The following is an 11,911-nucleotide window of genomic DNA, read 5'->3' as shown; positions in this document are numbered from 1 at the left end:
GATTCTTGTTTTCTTAAACAGAGTCTTGTCCTTTTCGCTCAGTGTCTGTTAGGGGTGGAATTGTGTCTCCACCTAAAATTCATATATTGAAGTTGGAAACCTCAGTTCCTCACCATGTAATGTTGCCTGTTGTAGGGTCTTTACAGAGTTATAACAAGGTCATTGGGGGGACTGTAGTCCAATAGGGGTGGTGTCAATATAAAAAGGGAAATTGGGACACAAAGATATGTACAGAAGGAAGCTGATAGATGCACACAGGGAGAAGGTGGCCAGTGGAAACCCAGGAGAGGGTCCTGGGACAGATCTTTCCCTCAGAGCCCTCAAATGGAACCATTTAATTGTCATCACAGTCTTATGAAATTTATTGAGATAAAGTTTACCGATAAATGAATGACAAAAGGCAAACTTTATCTGAACCTAAAATCCATACTCTTTTCATGTCCACAATACTTATTTTTCTTTACTATTAGACTTAAAAAGAACATCTGAATTTTTATGAATAATTAACATTATTTCTAATCAGCCCAATGTAACACTAAAGAATATTTTACTGTTTCTAATTTTAATAGACATGTAAACTATGAACAATAAATTTAAAGCACATTATGTCATATGCTAAATATAAATATTATTGTCCAAAGAAACTCAAAAATTTATACCACATAGAAGATATTTTCTAAATGTTTGCAACTGATTATTTAGATGAATAAAATTTTGATAGGTGGAACATTGTGAAAATGGTGTAACACTTTTTTACTGATTTTATTGGGGTGGCATTGATTTGTAAAACTCTCTTGGTTTCAAGGATACAATTCTATAATGCCTGTGTATTGTATCGTGTGTTGTGTTCACAAGTATCCTTCCGCCACCATTTATCCACCCCTTTACCAAAAAATCAGGTGCGCAGCAATGAGAAAGTTAGTTGATAACTGTTAATATAATCATGTGTTTTATTCCCTGAGCATGTCAGATACATGTCTTGTAGTGGGAAAAAAGTAAAATGGAAAACATGACAGAATTCTATACTACCAAAAATATATATAAATCTACTATTACTATTTCTAATATGATAGGTTAAAAACCTCCCATACAACCTAAATATTAACAATAATGAATACATATTCTTGGGATTTGTGGCTTCCATTAAGAAAAGAAGTTTGTTCCTAATTACTAGAATTATACATACTAAAAAAGGATTGGCATGATAACACAGAAAATGCAAACAGCTCTGCCTTCGCAGCTTCTCTGCTCTTCCACCTGTTGCTCATGCTGCTGCCAACGGGCTAAGTTTATGCCAATACCCAACCCACCTCTAAGGCTTGACTTGCAATTGTTGCAAACTTGAAGGCATCTGTGAGCTCTTTCTTTTAACATTTGGGCGAAAAAGTGCAATTAACAATGGACTTGAGCACCTAAGTCAATGTGCTCATACACATATATGTTTTGGCATTTATTCAAAATTTTGAGTAACACTTAAAAATCCTATGTGGGAGATTGATAATTTTGTTCAGTTTCAAAATTCTTTTGCTGACAACAGGACACCTCAGGTTTTCTTCACCTGCAGGGTTAGCTCCCGTTTTAATAGGCAGATTTGATATTATTGACTTTTAACAAGTTTGTCTTTCATTAATAACTATAAATTGATAAATGTCTACTGGCAGCTTTTCACTTTGCTTTTAAATAAAATTAAAACAGAAATCATCTCTTTAAAACTTTGTCCAGTTCCACAACATATTTCAGAATGTATGTTACAATATAATACAATACATATTCCAATATGGTCTATTCAGCAATATAGTTCAGTTCTTTTAAGCCAATTTTAGGATCTGAGGAGTTCTTTGGTTACCTTGGGCAGCAAAGAGTAAGGTCTACAAGAAGAAAAGTCCTACATGCGCTTTGATTCCCATTGGTGATGGCTTTTAATTCACAAGAATCAAAAAAAGGCCTGATATTTGCAGATTTTGAGTAGAGTACAAAACATCAAAGAAGGTTTTTTTCCAATAAATGTAAAATATATTTTTGTAAGCACCCCAGAATGTAATCCACAGATCTAGAAAAAGCAGACAGAGATTTGAGCGATGGACTAGGTGGAATAGTTGGCTACTGTTCAGATGTTGTGCCCATTCTTCTTCAGAGCTCTAGAGAGGCGACTGCCAGAGCACCATTCAAACAAACGATGAGAGACCCGCACACAGAAAAGCATAACTGGACACACAACACATATCCATATGAAAGTTAGAAGGTACCCTTTCTAGATACAGATACATTTAGATACCTAAATACTTATCATTGTATTACAATGGCCTATAGTATTTCGTACAGTAACTTGTTGTATAGGCTTACAGGCTAGGAGCAAGAAGCTGTATCATAGGGCCTAGCTATGTGATAGGCCACACCATCTATGCACTCAGTAATGTTCTCACAATGATGAAATTGCAGGACACATTTTTCAGAACTATTCCCATCATTAAGTGAGGCATGGCTATATTTAGCCCATAGTCCCTCAGCACTCACCGTCCACTATAATTACTTTTCACCCAGATACCCCTCCTACCTCCCAAAATCTAAGCTGGCCAAGAGAACTAAAGGAAGAAAGAAAACAAAGAAAATACTATTGAGAAACAGAACAATGTATTTGTTGGGAAAGACAGAGTCTTTTTTAAAGAAGTTTTTGGTTCTTTTCTCCCTCTAATTGACTAACCATGTGTTACTACCATTCGTGGGCCCCAGCTTCATTGTCTGTAAAATAAGTAAGAATGCTAGACAAAGAATCTGTAAGATTGTTTTTGATGTTAAATTTCTATGAATTTTTTAAATGAATAGTTGTAGAAATAAATTTCCAGCATCTGAAATAATGAGAATGACATTAAACGAGTGAATTTGTAAGTCAGGTAGTTATTATTCGTGATTATATCCAAAAGCTTAATTTTCTATCACGTCAGGTATGAACCTGTGACTTTGAATATTGGTAAAATCCAATAAACAAAAATTCCACTACATAACTGCTTTCTAAAAGATTTTGTTTTATTATTTTTAGAGAGGGGGAAGAGAGGGAGAAAGAGAGGGAAAGAAACGATGTGCGAGGGATACATTGATTGGTTACCTCTCACGTGCTCCCAAACTGGGACCTGGTCTGCAACCCAGGCACGTGCCCTGACTGGGAATAGAACTGGCATGCTTTTTGTTCACAGACCGGTGCTCAGTCCACTGAGCCACACCAGCCAGAGCATACCTTTTTAACAGTAGCATTTAAATCTATTATTTCCTGAAATGGTCCATTTGTTCTATAAGGATCTTTTGAATTTGTGGTGTTTTTAAGACACAGTTTATATATTTATAAAGCTTTTTATCTAATGAAGAGGGCTTATATTATTTTTAAAATATTTGGAACAATGAGAGACCATCTCGAGATCTAAAACAAACAAAGATAATCATTTTGAAAATAAAACTTTATACTATTAATTTCAGCTAGGTATATTTTCATTTGCAAAAATAAACTAAATGAACTCATCAAGGGTCACCAGTGAATATGCTTAAATTCTTCTTAAGATTTTATAATTTTAATGGAGTCTACATATTATGTAATAATGTATTTCATATTTGAATACACGTTACCCATTTTAATTCTAAAATATTATATTTTTGTTGAATTTATCATGCCTGAAGACAGATAATATAGAAATTTCAGTCAGCCTTTATACTTTAAATTAAATAAATTTATTTATTTTTAATTTAAATTATATTTTATTGTTTGTGCTCTTAGAGTTGTCTCAATTTTCCCTTCTTTGCCCCCCTCCCAGCCCCCCTCAGTCCCTCAGGGAACCCCCCCCAGCACTGTCCATGCCCATGGATCAGCACATATGTTCTCTGGCTACTATATTTCCTATGCTGTAGTTTACGTCTCCATGACTATTCTGTAACAACCAATGTGTGCTTCTTAATCCCTTCACCTGTTTTACCCATATTCCCCAACCTCCTTTCCATTTGGCAATGATCAGAATGTTTTCTGTATCTGTTATTCTGTTTCTGGTCTGCTTGTTCATTTATTTTGTTATTCAATATTAAGACTTTTTAAATTTTGCTGTTTTTTGGGGGGCGGGGATTAAGTCTACAAAGTCTGGTGCACATTTTACACTTACAGCAGTTCTCAATTTGGCCACCAAATTTCCATCAGAAATACTTGATCTGTAGTTAGATTTCATGAGTTTTACAATTGAAAGTAGAGTCACCTATCCAATTATTTAACTTATTTAATCCAAACTTATTAAAACTTATTTGAACTTATTTAAAAGTTTTCTAATAGCTAAAGTGAGTATCAAGAAAACATTTTCTTCTAATATTTGTATCCAGGTTGACTAAGCTGGTTCATATCTTTAGAAGAAATGACTAGACATTGAAATTTTGAAGCAGAAGTATATCGATTTCTTTTTTTCCCTTTTTTTAATTGTTGTTCGGTTACCGTTGTTCCCATTTGTCCCCCCATTATTCTCCTCCGCCCTACTGACCCCACCTTTCACATTTAATCTTCCCCCCATTGGCTTTGTCCAGAAGCATATCAGTTTCAAAAATATGTTTGTTTGTTAAATTTGTTAATACTTTTGTCAATTAATTAATTCCATTATTAATTATATCAAATTCAAAGGTATACTAAATAACTTTAAAAGAAACTCTAGATTTATCAGTATCAAAAAAGCATTCTCAAGATTTTTCTGCATATTGATTCGTGTTAGAAAAATGTTAAATTTTTTATTATGAAAAGTTTCAATTTTAACATAAATTCTCATATCAATATAGTTAGGCCACAGAAAAACTTTTTCTTTTCTTGAAGCTTCAAATTTAACTCACTTATTTGAAGTATAAAATAATAGTTTATCTTGCCATCTCTTCATATACAAATGGTTTTGCTTTTTGTGTGTAAAAGTCCAAGAAGTTTTATGGTTGTCCAAAATGATAAGCTCAGATCTTGTTAAAAAATTGCTAGAAAATTTTCTAACACTTTATTCTTATTTTAGGTAACCAGTTTTGTTACCTAAATTTGTTTTGACTCTTGAGAGCAAACTTATCAACTTCACTGCATAAATCCTGAAAATGTCCCTTTACATTGGGCATTTTATTACCTTTAAAGATAATCTTACACAACAACCGAAAGCTTTTTCAATGTGCTCTCTTGTGGGAAGTTGCAGCTGGCCTGCATCATGACATGTCTACATTGAACTGTTTTTCTTCACTGATTCCAATTGTAGCATGAGCTTCGGCATCTTCAGTAGTTTCTGCATCAATAGTGTGCCTTTGTTTAAATTTTAAAAGTTATATATATGTTTTCTAATTAGAAGAATACTTTATTATAATAAAAGTAATAATGAATGTTCCACCCAATTACCAATTATGATTAGATAGGTATCACTGTAAGGCATGTTGGCTGTAAGAAACATTTAAAGAAACACATTACAGTGTTACAATACATTGCTGGTGACAGAATACTCCGACGGAATCAATCTGTTGATGCTGACTAGACTGTCGATGTATTTACGGGGCATAGTAGAAATGATGCATATGCTCCTCCCCACACACCGCAATAAACAATATCAATAAATAATGAAACAAGGCTGAAAGTTAAATGTTCTTCTGCAAAACATTAATATTGTATTTACCCAAGTAATAATTGACAATACCTTAGTTTCTAAATGTAAATAGAAGTTTAATTAAATTAAAAATCAATTCCTCAGTTGTACTAGCCACATTTTATCTGCTCAATACCTGCCTGCTCTTAGTGGCTACAGCATTGGCACAGGTCAAAAAGTGGTGGCACTGCACATATATTGTACACATAATATTGAAAAGCATTATGCTGATTTGCAACTGTGCTAAAATATTATGTGTATTGTTTGGGATGAAATCTTCATGTGCCCACAATCTTCTTATGTCACAGCTCTACCCCATTTGTGATGCTATTGAGAGGCGGGACCTTGGAGAGGTGATACGCTTCCTTGCTCTCCCTGCCCTCAGCCATGGGAGCATCCAAGGAACAGTAGGCAGTGTTCGATTTGGAAGAGGGAGTCTTCACCCTGACCATGCTGGCTCCATTATCTTAGACTTCTAGCTCCCAAAATTGTGAGAAAGAAATTTTTGTTCTTTATAAACCACCTAGTTTATGGTATATTTGTTAGAGTAGCCCAAACTAAAAATATGTGTATATGTGTGTATGTGTATGTGTATAAATATATATACACACACACATAAATAATTTCATGAATAAAACAATTAGAATCTACTTACTACTGCTATAGATTCATGCATTTTAAGACTGCAGATTATACTAACTTTGAAAGCATATAACAATATTTATTTTTCATTAGATAATTTTTAAAACTATACTGTAGATGTGGTACATATGAGGAAAAATACAATGATATTTAATTAGAAAAAATAGCTTGCTTATATAATCCAAAAAACACATTGAAAGCATAGAATACACTCTGTTTGAGAAAGAAGTTTATCACTCATCTTCTTTTTTTTTTCCTAATGAAATATGTTTATTTAGAATTTACATTGAGACCATTAGGACTTTAACACAGAACAAGATAGCTTTAGGAACACAAAACAAGCTATTTTACAATGTAATGTCTTGAAGTGTTCTAAATTCCACATCTCCTGACTTACAGGAGATTGTCAAGGTTATACTTTCAGTAGAGTAGGGGCTTGGATACTGCTAGCCCCCAAAACTCACTGTGCATCAGCTTGAACTAAGTATTTATATTACACACAACTCAATGAGCCCTAGCTCAGAGATTCTAAGATCTTCAAACATCTAGCAAGCACTACTTTTCACGAGTGCATTATGCAGGAGGATTAAGTTCACAAGTGCTGTACTGTATGTGCGTCACTGTCAGATAGAGCAAGACAAAAGCTCTACAAAGGCAAGCAACAAATAGCAGTTACTGGGCTGCCTAAACTCCTTGAAGCCAAGTGACTACTATGTTATCATTATTGTATTACATCACTCAACTATAAGCTCTTTTGTTTCCAATGATGAGAACATGTTATAATGTTAACATTATAACAAAAACAGAAAAAGGACTATTCTCAAGAAAGTAACAAACTGAATGATGAATTATGCCAAAATGTTTGACTGTTAAAAAAGAAGACTGAATTGTTTCTCAAATATTCTATTATAGGCACCCTATTTTTATAGTGTAGGCAGATGAACATGCTTCAGAATTCTTTGTTTTCAAAAGACATGAAATGGGACCGATACACCCTTTTTATGTAAGCTTAATTTGTCACTCATCTTTTATACTGTTGCATGCTAAGCATGACTGGCTCTAGGAAAAAATATAATAAAGAGTAAATATCGATTGGATGAGGTGTCAAGAAACTTCCTGGGCAGAACTAAGGGCTAGTTGTGATTTTTAAAGAACTTTGAAAACTGAATATTGTATCTACATTTGTTGAATGATTCCTTCAAATTCTGTGGTTTTGTGTGTGACAAAGGAATAGTTGTCTTAATGACAGAACTCTGTTCAAGAAGGTTAACAGGTATTATCAGTAAATGTGATATGTTAAACTTTTTTCTGTTTTAGAAAAAAGACAAAATGACTGTCTAAACTTTTGCAGTTACATTTCCACAACAGTTAAAAACAGTCTTCAGATCAGTCATAGCTATTTCAGCTGAAATATTTTTACAAGTGGATTTCCATTTGCCTATTGTGTTACTACGAAACTTATTAATTGTATACTTTTATTCAAAATAGCAATACTAAAACCAAAAGCCTGATGGTGTTGATGAGATGCTATATTAGGGACACATTAACAGTCTAGAACTCAATCCATCTTAATCTTGTAAAAAAATAACTCAAGCTATAACTGACTGACAACTAACACTCATCCAGATTTTAACAAGTATCTGGATGTTTGGCACTGTGTATGAAAGTTCCAGATGGTTGACTAGACTTCTCACTTTTCATTTGGAGGTTTTTCCCCAGTTTCATTCAGTTTTAATGTTCATTCATGGAGACACAATTTTCAGGGATATTCTTGTCTTCTGTTAACAGAACGTGAGTCATATTTAGGCATGCCATCTTTCAACAGATTAAAATAACATTAAATTACAATTAAATTTTCATATTTGGGTTTTTGGTACCTACTGTTAAATTTAACCTTGTGCCTTAGAATGATTTCAAAATACCAACTGACTCTTTTCCAGAGTAACACTCAAGAGTCTGAAAGACTGTGGGCACTGAAAAAGTGTTTGATAAGTATATAAACAAAACTAATTCAAGATAGTTCCAAAGAAAAATACCATAGGTAAAGTCTAGAGATCCTACTTTAAAGGGTAGCAACTTACAAAAGAATAGCGAGTGTATAAGAAGTATGAAGGAAATCCAATATTCGGACTGCCAAGTAATATGCAGGGATATTATTCAGTCTGGTTTGTGGGATTTGTCTGCCTGGCTCTTCGAACGATCAACTTTGAATGCTTTGTGTCGTGAGGCAGCAGCCTTGGCGTGACACACGGCAATCTCAGGGTATTTCACTTTACATTCCAGAGCGCTGGCTGACAGCTACTGGATTGGGATTTTTTTTTAAATACATGACATGAAATGTTAACAGTTTATAAATATTGTTTTTCATGGGAATAGGAGTGATTGAAAGGCAGCTAGCTCCCTTTTATGTCAAATGCTATTAAACTGGGGATGTGTTAATAAGAGAGCTCCAATGCTAACAAAACATAGAGTTTGTGCGGAAATGCTAATTTAGTTTATTGAATGGGCACTGGAATTAGGAAGCTGGGTTCTGGGCAAGCCATTAAATATTTCTAGGCTTGTTTCCTTGTCATCTCTAACCCATACTTCGGAGGTATGAATATACAACATATGCCAATCAAGTGTGTGTGAAAGTTCTTTAAACAAACCCAGGATTCAAGCAGAAGATGTCTGTCATTATGGAAGATTGTATAACTTCCTGAACTGGAGAGTTCACCGAATCTCCCTCTAGGCTAACACAGTGATAACAAGTAGAGGAACTTTGCAATCCACTGGTCTCTTCCTCCTCAATGCAAATCGCATGCTGCTGTGTAAGATGTGATTCATGCAGAATGGTGAGCTGCTGATGGGTAGTGCTATCCGGCCAAAGGCAAGCTCGCAGAACTAGTCATAGTAACTGCCTCTGATGGATGCTTCACTACCCGTCTCACCATTTTATGTTTTGTTAATGATTCATTGACACCTCTTGTTAGCTCCTGAGGTTTGGTGTTGCCTCATCGACAGCCAGGAATTCCACATTTCAATTATTTTGGCCATTAACTCACCACTTACGTTTTTGGCATTGTTAACTGAGGAAAGGAAGAAGTACAACTTGTGCAGCAATTAAATCAACACTGTAGAAAGCAGCAGTGTATGGCTCTTTTATTGATGACCACTGAAATTCTTGTCAGCGGGTTGCGTAGCAAATGCAAGCTGCTATTTAAAGACATTTCATCAATAAAGACCCTAAAAATTCATATTTTTTCTTTAAAAGTGAAAGATTCTATGTAATTTGAAAACAAAAAAAGTAGAATCATTGGAAACTCAAGAACAAATGCAAAAAATAATGTGCCTCTGGTGTTTGCTAATAGCAAGGAGAAAAATTCATGGAGTAATACAAGTGATAAATATTAACTAAGACCATTTTGTTTGAAAATGATTTGTTTTGAATATGTCAAGAAAATAACATGTTCAAACTAGCTAATCTTTATTAACAGTGGTTAATTAAAACAAGAAAACAATTACATTTATAAGCTGCTTCATGCAAAAAAAAATGTTGAATTGTCATAGTAACCTCCACCAGATCACATGGGCCTTGATCCACTGCCTCTCACATGCCTCTTGCATGCCTCTTGCTCAATGACTGGGAATCTAACTGGTGACCCTTCACTTTGCAGGATGATGCCCAACCAAATGACCCATACTCATCAGGGCTTAAGGCCACCTTTCTTAGACAACCTTTTGTGATTCCCTGATTCTTCACAGGAAGAACTAGCCGTATTCCTCTCTTATGCGTTCCATTGTACATTGTAGTTAATTTCTGCACCTATTTATTTTAGTCTCTATCTTACATTTTCATTGAGCACATACACAAAAAAACCCCTGAATTATCTTCTAGAGAGCAGGCTCCTTGTAGCACAGGCTTATCCTGCTAGGTGAGTGTTCTAGGAGCCCATCTTGATCAGTGTACCAGATGGCGTTGTTGTGAGAGGCTTCATTTAGCTTCAGTGAGGGTTTTTTTTGGGAGACTCTTGCAACACATTTGCCCATTTCAAGATGGGTGATGTACAACTGCACTTCCTCACCACTGTGCTGACTGTTGAGCAGTTTTGATAAAAAATGGCATGACCCCCATGCCCCATCCTTCCTAGTCACCTGATCTCACTCTGAGTGACTTTTTTTTTTTCCCAGATGAAAAAAAGTCCCAGAGGGAGATGTTTTGCTGATGTGGAAGAGGTGAAACCAAAAACAGTAGAAGCACTAAAAGACATCAAAATCAATGAACTGAAAAACTGTTTTGATCAGCAGAAAAAACATGTGATAGATGTATTGCATCACATGGAGACTACTGTGAAGGTGACTGAAGTTTAAACACGTCAGAATAAATGCACAATTTTTCATAAATAAATTCTGGCTTTTGGGGGGTCACCTTCTTATTTAAAGGCAACAACAAAAAAGAACAAATTGGAGACTGAGAAGTCCCTCTCCTTGCAAAGTGTACAATGCTCTCTGATTTTATTTATTTCATTTTATTATTTATTTTTTAAAAATATGGAACATGCTTCACAGATGTGGGTGTCATCCTTGCACAGAGGCCATGCTAATCTTCTGTGTCGTTCTAGTTTTGGTACATGTGCTGTGAAGCGAGCGCGGCCTCTTTATCTTTGCAGTTTGGTTGGGGGCGCTGGTGTGATAGGGTTCCTATATAATAAGCTGAAGTGCAAATGGATGTCAGGTACTAGGGACATAGAATAAAGAAGTTATTTTCTAAAAAATGGTTGCTGTAAATAAAAAGGAAAATGGGGTGATAGCTAGGGATTTAGGGTGTTTTAAGGAAGGCATATATAACATTAAGAAAGTATTTCTTCTCTGGACCGCAGTGTTGTGTTTTCCATTCTCTGTTTCTATCTGCTCTGTTTTAAATCTAGTTTGCTAATCTATTTTCCTAAACAGACATTATTTTCATTTTCAGTCTTATTTTTTCTCTACTAGCTCTTTGAGAGATTTTCCACACTGATGGTTTTCTTCAATATTAACTTCAATGGAAAGAATCTTTATCTCAAGTTTTAGCTCTTGATTCTAGACCACTTCTATTTTATAGTAAGAACATTTCTTCTTGGAAAATATTTTGGCAGTACCCACTTAACATTTATAAAACAGAATCATCATTTCCCTTTAAGATACCTGACACACTACCTGTGTCACACTCTTAGTTTTGGAAGATGACCATCTATCCACTCATGTCAAGTTACTAGGTTGTATGTGTGCTTTGCAATGTCTTTCCATCTGTCCCACTCTCCTTCTTTTAATTGTCACTGTCCTAGTTAGTTTCTTATCATCCTTGTTTGGAGACTGCACTTATCCCTGACAGCCATGTCAAAAAATAATCTCTAATATTTGCTAGTCTCTAATGCATTATTTTGATTATACCTCCTCTTTATTGAACACCCTTGAATGGTAGACTATCTGCACTACTACATATGTTAAGATTGGCCTTCCAGAATGTGAATTAGATCCAATGATACAAAAGGGTTTAATGAGTGAACTTCTTAGGAAACAATAATGGCCTGTAGGCAGAGAATTAGACCTTGGGGATGAAAAAACTCAGGGGTTAAATAAGCATCTATTTAAAAGAAGAAAAATTTGTCTTAGTTGTATAGAGTCATTAA

At 34.8% G+C, this 11,911-nt stretch overlaps 1 non-coding gene across 1 annotated transcript; it reads right to left on the bottom strand.

Annotated features, from left to right (window-relative positions):
- Window positions 1-10,787: 10,787 nt before the first annotated feature.
- Window positions 10,788-10,893, bottom strand: LOC129081229 (U6 spliceosomal RNA). Its single transcript, XR_008530290.1, has one exon. It is a non-coding gene; the product is annotated as a U6 spliceosomal RNA (small nuclear RNA).
- Window positions 10,894-11,911: the final 1,018 nt, after the last annotated feature.

Source organism: Pteronotus mesoamericanus, unplaced genomic scaffold (assembly GCF_021234165.1).
Source record: "Pteronotus mesoamericanus isolate MK-2021 breed Mesoamerican mustached bat unplaced genomic scaffold, CSHL_Meso_final contig_94, whole genome shotgun sequence".
NCBI lineage: Eukaryota > Metazoa > Chordata > Mammalia > Chiroptera > Mormoopidae > Pteronotus > Pteronotus mesoamericanus.
The sequence above is the reverse complement of the archived record's forward strand: the minus strand, read 5'-3'. Positions and strand labels throughout refer to the sequence as shown.